We start from the raw sequence: 18,032 nt of genomic DNA, 5'->3' as shown, positions 1-18,032 counted from the left end.
AACTAAATAGTCCCTAATACCACGGCCCCTCTTATAGCTGGCTAACAACTTAGTATCGGTCATTTTCAAATCACTGTCACTCTGTACCATGGGCCATAATCGATTAGAGGTTCTACTGATGTGAGCACTTGAGGTATTATATTGTGTTACCCATGGTAATGTATTACCCTAGGCTTACATTGTTGGAGTAACTGTTGTCTATCTTGTGATAGGGCCTTATTCATCGCAGTTGTCAATAAATCTCTATTGTACCCACGTTGTAAAAATGTTTTGGCCATAATTAGCATTTGTTCTTGAGCTACAATCGGATCAGAATTGATTTGCTTAACTCGTAAAAATTGCAAGTAAGGTTAGCCCCTTTTAAGGGCCACAGGGTTTGAACTTTGCATATGTAGCAAACTGTTTCGATCAGTGGGTTTACTATATAAACTGGTGCAAATCTGACGATCCATAAATCTAATCTGGACATCTAAGAAATTCACATACTCTTGGCTGATATTATAAGTGAATTTAACAGGATGGTCTCCCAGATTATGGGTCTCGATGATCAAGATAAATGATTCCTTACTGCCCACCATAAGATTAACAAATCGTCGATAAAACGTGTATAAAACACTATCTGTGCCTTAGCATAACTATTAGTAAAGAATACCTCTTGTTCAACAGCAAACATAAATATGTTGGCGTATGATAGGGCCACACAGGACCCCATCGCATAGCCAACACACTGCAAATAAAACTGGTTGTCAAAAAGAAAAAAGTTCCTTTCAATTCCAAACAAAGATCCGGGTTGTGTCCACTATACTTAGGATGTCCAGTGATGAACTCCTATACGGCTTGTAGTCCCATATCGTATGGTATAACAGTATATACTGATGTTACATCAATACTACAAAGCTAGATGTCAGCATTCCCAACAGTGATCTCCTGTACTTGCCTAAGTAACATGGTCGTATCCAGTAGGTATCTCGGATGGTCTTGTATACAAGACTGAAACAGACTGTCGAGATATGTTGCAACCGGTGGAAATAAAGATTTTGTGGCCGCAATTATAGGGCAGCTTGGCGGTTTCAGTAACGTCTTATGGACTTTGGGGGTTGTATATAGTAGCGGTGTCACCGGATGAGCCAGAATTAATGCATGCATCAATTTTCTTGGAATGATATCATCACGCACAGCTTGATCCAAAACATTCACCAGTGCTTGTTTGAACATATGGGTAGGATCCTGTGACAATGGTCGATAAGTTACAATGTCACTAAGTTGCCGATGAATTTCTGTAATATAGTCACATTTGTCTTGAATGACCAGGGCTCCCCCTTTGTCAGCAGGACGGAATACCAGTTGCTTGTTATCTGTCAGTCTCTGCAATGCTAGATGTTGGTCCTTGGTGAAGTTGGAATGGATCAATTTGTGTTGTGGGTACATATAAAAAAAGCCTTCGCTAAAATTTGAGACTCTATATCTGATAGCTCATAAGAGGAAAGGTTAATGACTATGTTTTGGTCAGCTTGGGTGGCCTTCCCCGACGTCCTTTGCCTTTGGCATTGCTTGCCCCTCCTTGTGTATTGTCTGGGCCTCCACCTGCTATTTTGGCCCACGTGGCTACCTCTAAAGGGCCTCCCCAATCTTGGGAGCTCTGTGGGTAGTCAGGCTCGCTAGCGGAAGACGTGCCTTCATATATCGATTCAGGATCACAATCTCCTCTATTACTTCTCCTGAAAAATGGTCTCCTATTAAACTGTGGACATGGTTTGTCAGACCACCTGTATACACTGTTATTGTTGTAGTCCAGATCCACAGCTACTCTTTTATCCTTTTTGAACTTAATTAATTCTTTTTTGTAAAGCTGTAACTGATTATTTAATTTATCCATCCATTCAGCAGTTTTGTCCTGTGCTAGCTCAGCCTTGTTTAGTCCTTCAAAAGATGTAATTTTGCCTTTTATGTTATTTTATTTCATGGACTGCTCAATGATCAGCAGTATCAGGTCCATAGAGCACTTATTGAGTATTGCTACCCATTTTTTGCAAAATGCAGGATCATTGCATCCAATCGTAGGACAAATACGTACTCTCAGGCCACGTGGTATTTTTTTTTAGCTCTGTAGAACTCACTAAGAGAAATACAATAATAATGGTAATCAATCTCTTTCTTTCTTATTCTTAACAAATCACGGTATAGTTCCTCCATAGGTACACAGGAGGGGCAAGCAAGGCCAAAGGCAAAGGACGTTGGGGAAGGCCACCCAAGCCAACCAAAACATAGTCATTAACCTTTCCTCTTATGAGCTATCAGATCTAAAGTCTCATATTTTAGCGAAGGGCTTGTCATATGTACGATCCTACCCATATGTTCAAACAATCACTGGTGAATGTTTTGGATCAAGCTGTGCGTGATGATATCATTCCAAGAAAATTGATGCATGCATTAATTCCGGCTCATCCGGGGACACTGCTACTACATACAACCCCCAAAGTCCATAAGATGTTACTGAAACCACCAGGCTGCCCTATAATTGCGGCCACAAAATCTTTATTTCAACCGGTTGCAACATATCTCGACAGTCTGTTTCAGTCTTGTATACAAGACCATCCGAGATACCTACTGGATACGACCACGTTACTTAGGCAATTACAGGAGATCACTGTTGGGAATGCTGACATCTGGCTTTGTAGTATTGATGTAACATCATTATACACTGTTATACTCCACGATATGAGACTACAAGCCGTAAAGGAGTACATCACTGGTCATCCTAAGTATAGTGGACCCAACCCAGATCTTTGTTTTGAATTGCTGGATATGATCCTCAAAAGAAACTTTTTTCTTTTTGACAACCAGTTTTATTTGCAGTGTGTTGGCTGTGTGATGGGGTCCAGTATGGCCCCATCGTACGCCAACGTATTTATGTTTGCTGTTGAACAAGAGGTATTCTTTACTAATAGCTATACTAAGGCACAGATAGTGTTTTATACACGCTTTATCGACAATTTGGTAATCCTATGGCGGAGCAGTAAGGAATCATTTATCTTGATTATCGAGACCCATAATCTGAGGGACCATCCTGTTATATTCACTTATAATATCAGCCAAGAGTATGTGAATTTCTTAGATGTCCAGATCAGACTTAGAGATCGTCAGATTTGCACCAGTTTATATAGTAAACCCACTGATCAAAATAGTTTGCTACATATGCAAAGTTCACACCCTGTGGCCCTTAATAGGTGCTTACCTTACTCGCAATTTTTATGAGTTAAGCAAATTAATTCTGATCCGATTGTAGCTAAAGAACAAATGCAAATTATGGGCAATAAATTTTTACAACGTGGGTACAGTAGAGATTTATTGACAACTGCGATGAATAAGGCCCTATCACAAGATAGACAACAGTTACTCCAACAACGTAAGCCTAGGGACCAGAGTAATACATTACCATGGGTAACACAATATAATACCTCAAGTGCTCACATCAGTAGAACCTCTAATCGATTATGGCCCATGGTACAGAGTGACACTGATTTGAAAATGACCGATACTAAGTTGTGAGCTAGCTATAGGAGGGTCGTAGTATTAGGGACTATTTGGTTAAGACTAATATCACTACTGATAGGAAAGATCAGCAAGGTGATTTTTTAACACAGAAAAAAGGATGCCTCAAATGCACATGCACAACATGTAGCTTCCTTATACTGGGAGACAATTTCTTCCACCTACTGTCCGAACAACGATTTAGTATTAGGCATACATTGACCTGTAACTCTAAATTGGTGGTGTACCAGATCATATGCCCCTGTGGGCCGGCATACATTGGCAAAACGGAAAGTACCTTTAAGGAATGTATGACAGCCCACAGGTCTGCTATTAGGGCCGCACTGCAGACTGGCAAAAGCGAGTAGGCCGTCGCCAGGCACTTTTGTCAGGCCCCACATCCCCTATCTGCTGTCCGTTATCGTATGATCGATCATGTGCCCCCCTCCATTCGTGGCGGTTACCATGCTTTACGGTTACTTCAATGTGAGAGTAAATAGATATACAGGTTAGGTACGCTTGTACCTAGGGGTTTGAATGACTATCTAGGTCTATCTAATTTCCTGTAACTTACTTTGAGTATGTGCTGATCTAGTTATATTATCTAGTTCGTTAGTTATGGAGTCCTGTGGTTATTCATATGTGGTATGATTGTGTATAAACTTGACTGTGTATATATATTTTTGTAAAGCTAAGGGTATATAATACCATTATCCTGAGGTAACAATATGAAGATAACTATCATTTGAACTTACCCAGTAATTGTGGTACGTTTATGGCAGGTGTAGTGTATTATCTAGGATTTAGTACTATATATGGAGTCACACATATTTATATTTAAACTTACACTTCTTTATTTAACTGTTATTATACCTAGAGTGCATCGATCATTAGTACATTTAACCATTCATGTAGAGCTAGCTTGTATAGGGTTAATATTAGGCAGCGTTATTACGCCTTTGATATTGCTGTGCCTCTGGGATAAGGTGTTTTACCCTGTGCTATGTACTTTTTCAGCTATTTATATATCTCGGTATCCATGGTGATGGGTGCACTTAGTGACTCATGGTGTATGATGTCAATCACATCACGCTGCCGGCCGGGTCTGTAGTCCCGCTTCCGGGGGATGGCGTCCACATGGTGATGGTGTTTATAAGGTGAGAAGTTTATGTATGTCTGTTTTAAGCCTGATGACAGTGCAGACATTAAAGCACTGAAACGTTGCTATGATATGCTGTTTACAAAGTCTTTTTAAGAGTTCGGCAGTGCCGCACCTAGGATCCCTGTATACCCATTGCTGTGTGGGCACCCGTCACTACACGCTGTTGGTGAGAGCCGGACACTTTGGATATATATATATATATACATATATACATACAGTGGTCGAAGTGTGAATTTTGAACTTCACCTCCCTGCACTACTGGCTCCTAAACCATCAGTTCCCGTCCTATATCCTGAATCATTATTTCCCATCTGATATTCTGAATCATCAGTTCCCATCTGATATCCTGACCTGTCTGTTCCATTCTGATACCAGTTGCCATTAGTTCCAATCCAATACCAGTGGCCACTGGTTCCAGTCCGATACCAGTTGCCATTGGTTCTAGTGCAATACCAGTTGTCATCTGTTCCAGATCGATACCAGTTACTATCAGTCCTAGTCTGCAATATCAAAATCTTTCAGTTCCAGTCTCTGGGTCCCAGTCAGGAAGCTACATTCCCCAGATTATCCAGTGCTAGCTCCTTGTGACCCAGACAGGGGGCAGCGACCTGCTTGTCAGACGCAGCAAACCCCAAACCTCCTTGCGGGGGTCTCTGGTGAACACCACCAGTGGGTTAGACTCCCTGCCCCTGCTCTGGGTTTTAGCCAACTACTTGATGCTAGTTCTAGTTCTCCAACCCAGCTGTACAGAATCCTGCTTCAGCTTCATACCTGTGTAAACTATTCCAATGCCTATAGAGGTGGCTCCAGACCATCGTGGCTTCCTGGTTTGGTTCCAGATTGTCCACTAGGATTCAGTATGAAATACCGGCGGCCGGGATCCCAGCTTTCAGTAAACCGACAACGGGATCCTGGCCACCAGTATGCCGGCAGCGGGTCGAGCGCTAGAAAGCACCTTGCGGGCTCACTGTGCCCGCCACAGGACACCCACAGAGGGAGAAAAGCATGTGGCGCTGGTATTCCAGCGGCGACATTTCACCGCTAGTCAGATGTACCTCCAGGATCCTGACTAGCATTATTGTAACTGCTTCCCATCCGCTACCATCCAGTCCAGTGTTTGGTTGGTATTCAAGATCTTCTTACATCTGAGTGCTTCCAGATCTTGGACCACAGCTACAACCCACTACAACCATGATCAATACCCTGACAAGTATGCCACTCCAGTATTTTCAGATTACAGTTATCAAGTAAGAATATTGTCATTTATCATATCTACAACATCAATCCAGTCTCCAGCTTAATTAATCTACTGCCACACTCTTCTCAGCAATATATACCATCCTATCACCAACACCAACGTCCCTGGTGGTCTAGTGGTTATGATCCAGACTTCTCTTCCGAGACCTGGGTTCAATTCTTGGTCAGGAAAGCATTACTGATTTTCTTGTCAGCTTCACCTACACTCCTCCAGATACCTACACAGACTTTTCCCTGACTCCATTTCCACTAACAAAAACCCCAAGTATGACACCCCACACCTGTAGCATGAGTGAGTGGAGGAGCGTCCCATAAGGAAACTCCGATGTGGAGAAAAATATGCGCAGTGGAAAATATTCAGAAACATTTTAGTATACATGGTAAATGGTAACGTCTTACTGCTAACCTTTAGTGCAGTTAGCAAATCTTTAGTCAAAAGTAAAGAAAACAGTAGTAAGCATTGCATCATTCTTGTGGAGGAAATTGAATGGTCCATATCATACTGAAAATACAGTTAGTAATTACAAATAGCTTTATTAATGATTGGAGGATTGCCTAAAAGTGTATCCACAGGGTTTTGCCAGTTATTAGCAAAAAACTGCTGGACTGGTAAAGTAATATTGTGCTTTGTCCCAAGAAAGGCCATGGGGTGACCAGATAAAGTAATATAATTCTCCACAGCTTCTGCAACGTTAAAATTTGTTTTGTGTCCCTATTAACCAGGCATCCTATATTAGTAATCCCACCAACTCGTAAATGAATATGTGGCCTGACCATTTTGGAATTTGGGATTGTCCAAGAATGGAAGGAATAAGGGTTTATGAGAATTTAAACCAACCTTATGCCGGGTCTAGTGCCACAGTTTCCTGGTATTCCACATTAGGGGATTATCTTTTCGATTTTGAAACACTTCTTGGTCGTGGAGATGTAGGAAAGTGAAACCCCTCTCAATAGAGGTATTTGCATAATTATCACAGTTGTGAATCCAATCAGATAGATACCTCAACATGGCTGCCCAATTATACATTTACAGTATATATCTGGGAAATCTATCCCACCATTTGCTCTTGTTTGCTGCAACTTCAGAAGACTGATTTTTCAATCTTCCCATGTCAGGTAAACGTCCTAAATATTTTAAGATGTTGCAAATCTTTAACAGTGAGAAATAAGGGAAAAGTTTGGAGAAGGTATAAAAACCTCAGAAAAGAAATCAGTGTAATTAAGTTAGACCATCCCAAATAATAAAAGGGAAGGTCCCGCCAATCCTCCAGCTCATCTTAGATCACCTTTTTAAATATAAGTGTAGTTTAGAAAATACAGATTACTGAAAGAATGAGGTATATGGACTCCGAGATATGTGAAATATTCTCTGGTCCACTTGATTTGGGTATCTCCTATTACTAGGGATTTTACAGGACGTGTGCCTAAACAAAGTACCTGTACCATTGATTTTTCAGTGTTACTGAAAACCTGATACCTCCTCAAATTGATGCAGTATCTGAAAAATAGGTACAAGGATATTGAAAGGTCTGCCAAATATAACAAAACATCATAGGTGAATGCAAGTGACTTGATTTCCCTATAACCAATTAGAATACCCTTAAATGCTGTACATTTTTCTAAAATACAAAACAGCGTATCTAGGGCTAAATTGAATAAAAGGGGCAAGAGGGCAGAAGATGTACGGCTGGCACTTTTCATGTTTTGTGTTTTGGTTTTGGTTCTAATTCCATTTTCGTGTTTTGGTTTTGGCTTGGTTTTGCCAAAACCACCCTTTTGTGTTTTGGTTTTGGATCTGGATGATTTTTGAAAAAAACATAAAAACAGCTAAAATCACAGAATTTGGGGGCAATTTTGCTCCTATGGTATTATTAACCCCAATAACAATAATTTCCACTCATTTCCAGTCTATTCTGAACACTTCACACCTCACAATATTGTTTTTAGGCCAAAAGGTTGCACCGAGGTGGCTGGATGACTAAGCTAAGCGACACAAGTAGACAACACAAACACCTGGCCCATCTAGGAGTGGCACTGCAGTGTCAGACAGGAGGGCAGATATAAAAAAGGCCCCAAACAGCATATCATGCAAAGATGAGAAAAAGGTGCAATGAGGTAGCTGTGTGACTAAGCTAAGCAACACAAACAAATGGCCCATCTAGGAGTGGCACTGCAGTGTCAGACAGGAGGGCAGATATAAAAAAAGGCCCCAAACAGCACTTCATGCATAGATGAAAAAGAGGTGCAATGAGGTAGCTGTATGACTAAGCTAAGCTACACAAATAATTGGCCCATCTAGTAGTTGCACTGCAGTGTCAGACAGGAGGGCAGATATAAAAAAGGCCCCAAACAGCACCTCATGCAAAGATGAAAAAGAGGTGCAATGAGGTAGCTGTATGACTAAGCTAAGCGACACAAACAATTGGCCCATCTAGGAGTGGCATTGCAGTGTCAGACAGGATGGCACTTAAAAAAATAGTACCCAAACAGCACATCATGCCAAGAAGTAAAAGAAAGCAATGGGGTAGCTATATGACTAAGCTAAGCGACACAAGCGTGTGGCACAAACACCTGGCCCATCTAGGGTTGGCATTGCAGTCCCACTGCATTAATGGCGGATACTAGATGCACGTCTAACAACAGCATAGTTGTTATGCCCTCAGTAATCCGCTTTGCAACAGGGTATATATACAGCCCCTGAGGAAGACCAGTCGTTTGAAACAGCTGTCGGGCTGTGTTTGCTGTATTTGCTGTACTTCGCCATGCCGTTTGGTTAAGGAATAAATCCTGCTTTTCTTTCATCTACACGTGAGTGCTGGCTTGTCTACTTTTTCTGCATCGATGGAGAAGTGAGTGTTTTATATATATATATATATATATATATATATATATATATATATGAACATGGGGGGGAATGAGGGATGAATAGCGACCTAGGTGTCAATAAAATGGGTTCGCCAGTTAAAATATTAAAATGTATTTATTAAATTAGCATAAAAGAGACAGACACATAAAAAATGGGAACAACAATATACACACACAACTGAACTAAAAGCACTTAAATGAATATATGCACTTAAAAAATAGAATTTTTCCTTATCTTAGAATGAGGTAGGTACAGGTCACCCAACGCGTTTCGTCTGATGAGACTTCTTCAAGGCGTATGGACAGAATGAGACAGTACATGTTTTTATAGCCAGAGGTGATCAGTGGGAGGGTCATGACATCACATCCAGTCATGTGATGTAATTATGTATTCAATCATATAAGGCTATTTGTATATACACAAGCACTGTTTGACATATTGATCTGGACTTGATACAGGTAAAAACGAGTGAATATGCACTTAAAAACACACTGAGAAACACTAGAAAACAGCTCTGAAATAAAATAGGCTGAACTTCCGCCACACTTCCGGTTGCGGCGGACCGATCGCGTCACTTTCGCCCCACTTCCGGTGCTCATTGCGCATGCGCCCGCGGCGATTTCATGTATTTATCCAGTTCTTCAGTGGATGTAATTCACAGGGGGAAGGAGCCAGTCTTTAGTTAGGTCCCAAAGGGGAGGCCATTTTGGGTGTGCTTGAGTCTATAGATCTCCAGGTAGCGGCGGCCATTTTCCTGTAGTACGTCTGATACTTATCCCGGTATCCATGGTGATAGTTGAACATAGAAAGAGAGAATAGGAGTATCAGGAGTATATCCTTGTTCTGTAAACAGCTAGTTTTAGCATTATTTGAGAGAGCACAGCTAAACTAGGTTGAAAAATGAAAAAAAAAAAAAAAATAACAAAGAAAAAGAAAAACTATATATTCATAAATGTTTATGATTGCGGACATCATTATGGGAACATCATAGGAATACAATATAGAGGTCATGCTAGGTATATGTTTTTATTGCCGCATGGCTTATTTATGCGGACAGTATAATGGAATTGTTATGGGTATATTACTGCGGACACCATTATGGTATTGGACAATATAGTACCAACAGGTGGATAATTTGAAAGCTCGTGCACATATGCAAAAAAACACCATTTTATACATTATGATTGATATGTGTGAGTGGGACAAACGTATAATAGTTTGGCGTAAGTGGAATTGCCTCTAAGTGTGTGCGGGGGGGTAGGGGGTATGGGTGGGGGGTGGGTTATTAATTAAATCGCCGTATCTAAAAATGTTAAACCATAATAGGTATGGGGGATAGTATATACGGTGATACGGTGTACTTGATCTAAAATAATGTGCGTGAAATGTGACTCAGTGGGTCCGTACGTGTGTGGAGTGTGTTCCATTCTCGGGCCCCTATTCAAATTCGTTCTATACAGTACCTGATCTTCCCAGGTGGTCCCCCCTACTGGTACTGATCAGGCCCGACGCTGCTTGGCTTCCAAGATCGGACGTATTTGGGCATTTCCAGCGTGGTTTGACTGTAGCGACGTTGTGCCTTCTAGGTCATCACTCCAGAAGTATAAAGAGAGGACCCACTGTGTGTGTGTGTGTTCATGGAACCAAAGTGATATTATACGCGATAGTACAGTGCTGGTGGGGATATGGAAGGGAAGGGGTTGGGGGGGGGGGATTGGTGAATGGAGGTGGTGGGGAAGGGTGTGGTTGGGGAAGGGGAAAGGGGAGGTGGGCTGAGGGAGGGTGGGGATGTGGGGGGGGAGCAGTGGGTGAGGAGTGTACGTTTACTAACAAGGCTGAGTCGGAAAACTTTGAGTACCGTGTCATAAAAAGGGAGCAATCTCGTAGTTGTCGTTGAATCCTTTCGGCTGTAATGTCTGTAATTGGAATATCCAATACATCTCACGACGTGACAATTTGTTGGCGAGATCCCCTCCTCTATCTCCTAGTTTCACCAATTCAATGGCCTTGAAAGTCAAGGCTTCTGGATTTGAGTTGTGCGTAGACATAAAATGTTTGGAGACAGCATGGCTCTCCACTTTGTTCCTGATGTTTCTCACATATTCCTGTATCCTCATCGTCAGAGGTCTCTTCGTTTTTCCAATATATTGTTTGCCGCAATCGCACTCCTGGAGGTATATGACCGATTGGGTGTTACAGTTCATGTATTCCTTGATCTTATATTCCTTTTTCTTTTCCATATCTGTAAAAGACTTCCTGTTAGGGTGTAAGTATCTGCAGACATTGCATCGCCCACATTTGTAGGAGCCCACACATTTAGGCCAAGTCTGTTCCTTCTCTTGAATGTTCCTCAACATACTCGGGGCTAAGAGATCTTTTAAGTTCTGTGATTTCTTAAAAATTATTTCTGGGCGAAGGAGGAGGATATCTTTAAGGATGGGATCCATGAGTAAAATCCTCCAGTGATTTCTGAATGATTCCCGGATGGATTTCTCATGACGGTTAAAAGTTGTTATGAATGCTGTGGATTCTTTTGGTTTCTCCCTTGTCCTGTATTCCAGCAGCTCCCGTCTTTCAACCTCATTCGTTCTAGTGATGGCTTCTCTCAGGATGGAGTCCGGGTATGCCTTCTGTTTGAATCTATCCGTATACATCTCAAGCTGTAGTTGGCAGTCCTCCGGTTTGCTGCAATTTCTTTTGATTCTACTGAACTGGGAGAAAGGAATGTTGTTCTTCCAACTTTTGAGATGGTTGCTCTTATAGTGGAGATAACTGTTGGTATCTACCTGCTTGACAAAGTTTTTCGTTGTGATTCTCCCGTTCTCTCCTGTGAGAACCAAATCCAAGAATTCAATGTGCTCTCTATTTGTGTTGGATGTAAAAGCGAGATTCATTGTATTGGTGCTGATGTGTTTTAAAAATTGATTAAAACATTCCATATCACCATCCCAGATTATTAAAATATCATCAATGTACCTCCGATAAAAGATGATATTGCTGTTAAAAGCCAGATGGTCATAAATAAAACATTTTTCCCAACAACCCATAAAAAGATTCGCAAAACTTTGCGCGAAAATCGTGCCCATGGCGGTGCCACACTGTTGTAGGTAAAACTGATCCAAAAATTTAAAATAGTTGTGATGGAGAATAAAATACATGATGTCACAAATAAAATCCCTGTGGTTATCTGTTAGTGTGCTGTCATCATCCAGATATTCCTTACAGGCTGTTACTCCCTTTTCATGTTCAATGCATGTGTAAAGTGATTGGACATCAATTGTAACCCACATGTATGAGTCCTTCCATTCGATATCTTTTAGGAGATTTAATACCGACGTTGTATCCTTGAGGTATGATGGGAGATTCTTAACATAGGGTTTTTAAAAGACATCAACGTATTCGGATAAGTTAGAGGAAAGTGAGTCTATACCCGCCACTATTGGTCTTCCGGGCGGGTTGTCCAAGCTTTTATGAATTTTCGGTAGGAAATAAAAAATGGGGGTCGTGGGGTCTGATTTCATTAAAAATTGATATTCTTCTTTGGTAATGATGTCTGTTCTCAGACCATGTAATAGGAGTGTCCGAAGTTCTTCGATATAGGTATCCTTGGGGTCCTCTGTCAGTCTTTTGTAGGATACTCCATCCGATAGCAGTCTTTCTGCCTCTGCGATGTATTTATCCCGATCCATGACAACCAGCCCCCCCCCCCTTTGTCAGCTTGTTTAGTGATGATCCCTTTATTCTTCTGTAAGTTTTTCAAGGCCTCACTTTCTCTATTAGTTATATTCTTTTTCTTTATCTTCTCTTGGTCCATGTCACAGAGGTCTTTCTTCACTAGTTCATAGAACATACTTATGTTACTCCCTTTTGACTCCAAGGGATAGTACTTGGAGGTGGGTTTCAATCCTGATTTTGAGCGGCTCTCATAGTTGGCTATGATTGCATCTTCTTTTTTCAAAAAATGCCTTTTTAACGTCAGTTTCCTGACAAATTTGTTAAGGTCAATAAACGTTTCGAACTTATTCAGGCCTCCTGTTGGTGCAAAAGAAAGTCCTTTGTCTAATAAAGATATTTCTGGTTCTGTTAGGGTATGTTGGGATAAGTTAAAAATGCCTTTTGTTCTTGGATCTGTTTTTACTAATGTATTGTTCTTTTTTTGTATTCTCTCCCTCCTGCCTCCTCGGGATCCTCTTCTTCTGTGTACCTTCTTTTTAGGGGCGATGCATGTCGTATGTCTTCTTTCACTGAGTATCTCAACACGTTCTTCAGTCTTGCGCCTGTTCTTTGGGATAAAAAATCCTGGTCGCTATTAGAGCCTCTTCTCTGTAAGGGTGTGAATCTATTCAACGTTTTTACGTTGTTGGGTGGGGTGTCTCTAGTTCTGTTTTGTGTAGTGGTATTCCTCGTAACTTCAGACTTCCACATACCCCCACCCGATTTCTGGTTGAAATGTCCATTCGGTCTAAACCTGCTCCAACTTTTCACTCTCCCTCGTTCATAATCATTCTTGTCCCTTAGGAACTTCTTTTCCTTCCCTTTTACCACCACTTCCTCGATATGTGCCATTTTCTTATTCAAGACCTTTTCATTGACTTTATAGTCCTCCTTGTCCTTGAAAGGTTCCAACTCTCTTTCCTTAGCTTTAATTTCCATTTCTATGGATGAGAGGGATTTTTTCTTTTCATCGACAAGGAGTTTCATCAAGTCTATAGTACAGGTGTGCAATATTTTGTCCCATTTTTCTATGAAAGTCTCTTCCTGGTTACCAAATGTGGGCTGTTTCAGTAGTCTTAAACCTCTTGAAACTCTATCCATTGATATATAGTGTTCAAGACCCTTAATATCCCACCATGTCTTGACCTCTTTAGTAAGAAGTCTTTCTATTCCCCAGAAAAGATCATCTAGATCACATGATTGGGTAGGTTCATTCACAATCAGGTTTTCGTTAAAGATTTTCTGACACCACACATTTCTTTTACTGGTATGTTCTATATTCCTCAACATTCTGTCGGGTTTTTCCCTTCACCAGGCCGCAGTAAAAAATTAATACCAGAGATAAATGTAAAAACAAGGATTATTACTGCGCCACATGCGATAAAAACAGATATGTTGTATGATGACTGGCTCATAAGACACTCCCCTACACCACTAGTGGGGCGTCAGCTGTTTCCCTCAAATGGATACAGGGGTGGTAATTCCCTGAAGTTAATGTAAGAACAAGGGGGGGGGGGGGTGAGGGATGAATAGCGACCAAGGTGTCAATAAAATGGGTTCGCCAGTTAAAATATTAAAATGTATTTATTAAATTAGCATAAAAGAGACAGACACATAAAAAAATGGGAACAACAATATACACACACAACTGAACTAAAAGCACTTAAATGAATATATGCACTTAAAAAATAGAATTTTTCCTTATCTTAGAATGAGGTAGGTACAGGTCACCCAACGCGTTTCGTCTGATGAGACTTCTTCAAGGGGTATGGACAGAATGAGACAGTACATGTTTTTATAGCCAGAGGTGATCAGTGGGAGGGTCATGACATCACATCCAGTCATGTGATGTAATTATGTATTCAATCATATAAGGCTATTTGTATATACACAAGCACTGTTTGACATATTGATTTGGACTTGATACAGGTAAAAACGAGTGAATATGCACTTAAAAACACACTGAGAAACACTAGAGAACAGCTCTGAAATAAAATATGCTGAACTTCCGCCACACTTCCGGTTGCGGCGGACCCGTCGCGTCACTTCCGCCCCACTTCCGGTGCTCATTGCGCATGCGCCCGCAGCGATTTCATGTATTTATCCAGTTCTTCAGTGGATGTAGTTTACAGGGGGAAGGAGCCAGTCTTTAGTTAGGTCCCAAAGGGGAGGCCATTTTGGGTGTGCTTGAGTCTATAGATCTCCAGGTAGCGGCGGCCATTTTCTTGTAGTACGTCTGATACTTATCCCGGTATCCATGGTGATAGTTGAACATAGAAAGAGAGAATAGGAGTATCAGGAGTATATCCTTGTTCTGTAAACAGCTAGTTTTAGCATTATTTGAGAGAGCACAGCTAAACTAGGTTGAAAAATGAAAAAATAAAATAAAATAAAAAATAAAATAAAAAAATAAAAAATAATAAATAACAAAGAAAAAGAAAAACTGTATATTCATAAATGTTTATGATTGCGGACATCATTATGGGAACATCATAGGAATACAATATAGAGGTCATGCTAGGTATATGTTTTAGTGCCGCATGGTTTATTTATGCGGACATTATTATGGAATTGTTATGGGTATATTACTGCGGACACCATTATGGTATTGGACAATATAGTACCAACAGGTGGATAATTTGAAAGCTCGTGCACATATGCAAAAAAAGACCATTTTATACATTATGATTGATATGTGTGAGTGGGACAATTGTATAATAGTTTGGCGTGAGTGGAATTGCCTCTAAGCGTGTGTGTGTGTGGGGGGGGGGGTAGGGGGTATGGGTGGCGGGGGGGTTATTAGCTAAATTGCCGTATCTAAAAATGTTAAACCATAATAGGTATGGGGGATAGTATATACGGTGATACGGTGTACTTGATCTAAAATAATGTGCGCGAAATGTGACTCAGTGGGTCCGTACGTGTGTGGAGTGTGTTCCATTCTCGGGCCCCTATTCAAATTCGTTCTATACAGTACCTGATCTTCCCAGGTGGTCCCCCCTACTGGTACTGATCAGGCCCGACGCTGCTTGGCTTCCAAGATCGGACGTATTTGGGCATTTTCAGCGTGGTTTGACTGTAGCGACGTTGCGCCTTCTAGGTCATTACTCCAGAAGTATAAAGAGAGGACCCACTGTGTGTGTGGGTGTTCATGGAACCAAAGTGATATTATACGCAATAGTACAGTGCTGGTGGGGATATATATATACGACAGTATCACTAGACTGGACTTATATGCCAGTACCACTGTAATTATACGGCAGGATCACTGGATTTATACGGCAGTATCAATGGACATATACGGCAGTATCACTGGACATATACGGCAGTATCACTGGACTGCGCTTATATGCTAGTACCACTTTAATTATACTGCAGGATCACTGAACTTATACAGTAGGATCACTGGATTTATATGGCAGGATCACTGTAATTATACGGCAGTATCACAGGAATTTTACGAAAATATCACTGGAATTATACGCCAGTATCACAGGAATTATACGGCAATATCACTGGAATTATACGACAGTATCACAGGCATTATACGGCAATATCACTGGAATTATACGCCAGTATCACAGGACTTATATGGCAATATCACTGGAATTATACGGCAGTATCACGGGAATTATACGCCAGTATCAAAGGAATTATACGGCAATACCACTGGAATTATACGGCAGTATCACAGGAATTATACGCCAATATTACAGGAATTATACGGCAATATCACTGGAATTATACGCCAGTATCACAGGAATTATACGGCAATATCACTGGAATTATACGGCAGTATCACGGGAATTATACGCCAGTATCACAGGAATTATACGGCAATATCACTGGAATTATATGCCAGTATCACAGGAATTATACGCCAGTATCACAGAAATTATACGGCAATATCGCTGGAATTATATGCCAGTATCACAGGAATTATACGGCAATATCACTGGAATTATAGCCAATATCACAGGAATTATACGGCAATATCACTGGAATTATACGACTATATCACGGGAATTATACGACAGTATCACAGGAATTATATGGCAATATCACTGGAATTATACACAAGTATCACAGGAATTATATGCCAGTATCACAGGAATTATACTGCAATATCACTGGAATTATACGACAATATCACAGGAATTAAACGCCAGTATCACAGGAATTATACGGCAATATCACAGGAATTATACGGCAATATCACTGGAATTATACGCCAGTATCACAGGAATTATACGGCAATATCACTGGAATTACACGCCAGTATCACAGGAATTGTACGCCAGTATCACAGGAATTATACGGCAATATCACTGGAATTATACGCCAGTATCACAGGAATTATATGCCAGTATCACAGGAATTATACGACAATATCGCTGGAATTTTACGACAGTATCACAGGAATTATACGGCAATATCACTGGAATTATACGACAATATCACAGGCATTATACGGCAATATCACTGGAATTATACGTCAGTATCACAGGAATTATACGGCAATATCACTGGAATTATACGGCAGTATCACGGGAATTATACGCCAGTATCACAGCAATTATATGGCAATATCACTGGAATTAAACAGCAGTATCACAGGAATTATATGGCAATATCACTGGAATTATACGGCAGTATCACGGGAATTATACGCCAGTATCACAGGAATTATACGGCAATATCACTGGAATTATACGTCAGTATCACATGAATTATACGCCAGTATCACAGGAATTATACGGATATATCACGGGAATTATACGGCAGTATCACAGGAATTATACGGGAATATCACTGGAATTATACGGCAGTATCACAGGAATTATACGCCAGTATCACAGGAATTATACGGCAATATCACTGGAATTATACGCCAGTATCACAGGAATTATACGGGACTATCACTGGAATTATACGGCAGTATCACGGGAATTATACGCCAGTATCACAGGAATTATACGGCAATATCACTGGAATTATATGCCAGTATCACAGGAATTATACGCCAGTATCACAGGAATTATACGGCAATATCGCTGGAATTATATGCCAGTATCACAGGAATTATACGGCAATATCACTGGAATTATAGCCAATATCACAGGAATTATACGGCAATATCACTGGAATTATACGGCTGTATCACGGGAATTATACGCCAGTATCACAGGAATTATATGGCAATATCACTGGAATTATACGCAAGTATCACAGGAATTATATGCCAGTATCACAGGAATTATACTGCAATATCACTGGAATTATACGCCAATATCACAGGAATTATACGCCAGTATCACAGGAATTATACGCTAGTATCACAGGAATTATACGGCAATATCACTGGAATTATACGCCAGTATCACAGGAATTATATGGCAATATCACTGGAATTATACGCCAGTATCACAGGAATTATATGCCAGTATCACAGGAATTATACGGCAATATCGCTGGAATTATACGACAGTATCACCGGAATTA

The 18,032-nt window shown here is 40.7% G+C and overlaps 2 pseudogenes; both read right to left on the bottom strand.

Moving 5' to 3' along the window:
- Positions 1-10,267: 10,267 nt before the first annotated feature.
- On the bottom strand, positions 10,268-10,386 carry LOC134947200 (5S ribosomal RNA; annotated as a pseudogene).
- Positions 10,387-15,495: 5,109 nt separating this feature from the next.
- Positions 15,496-15,614, bottom strand: LOC134947199 (5S ribosomal RNA; annotated as a pseudogene).
- Between the last annotated feature and the right edge of the window lie 2,418 nt (positions 15,615-18,032).

This window comes from Pseudophryne corroboree, chromosome 7 (genome assembly GCF_028390025.1).
Source record: "Pseudophryne corroboree isolate aPseCor3 chromosome 7, aPseCor3.hap2, whole genome shotgun sequence".
NCBI classification, from domain to species: domain Eukaryota; kingdom Metazoa; phylum Chordata; class Amphibia; order Anura; family Myobatrachidae; genus Pseudophryne; species Pseudophryne corroboree.
This window is presented reverse-complemented; position numbering and strand designations above follow the sequence as displayed.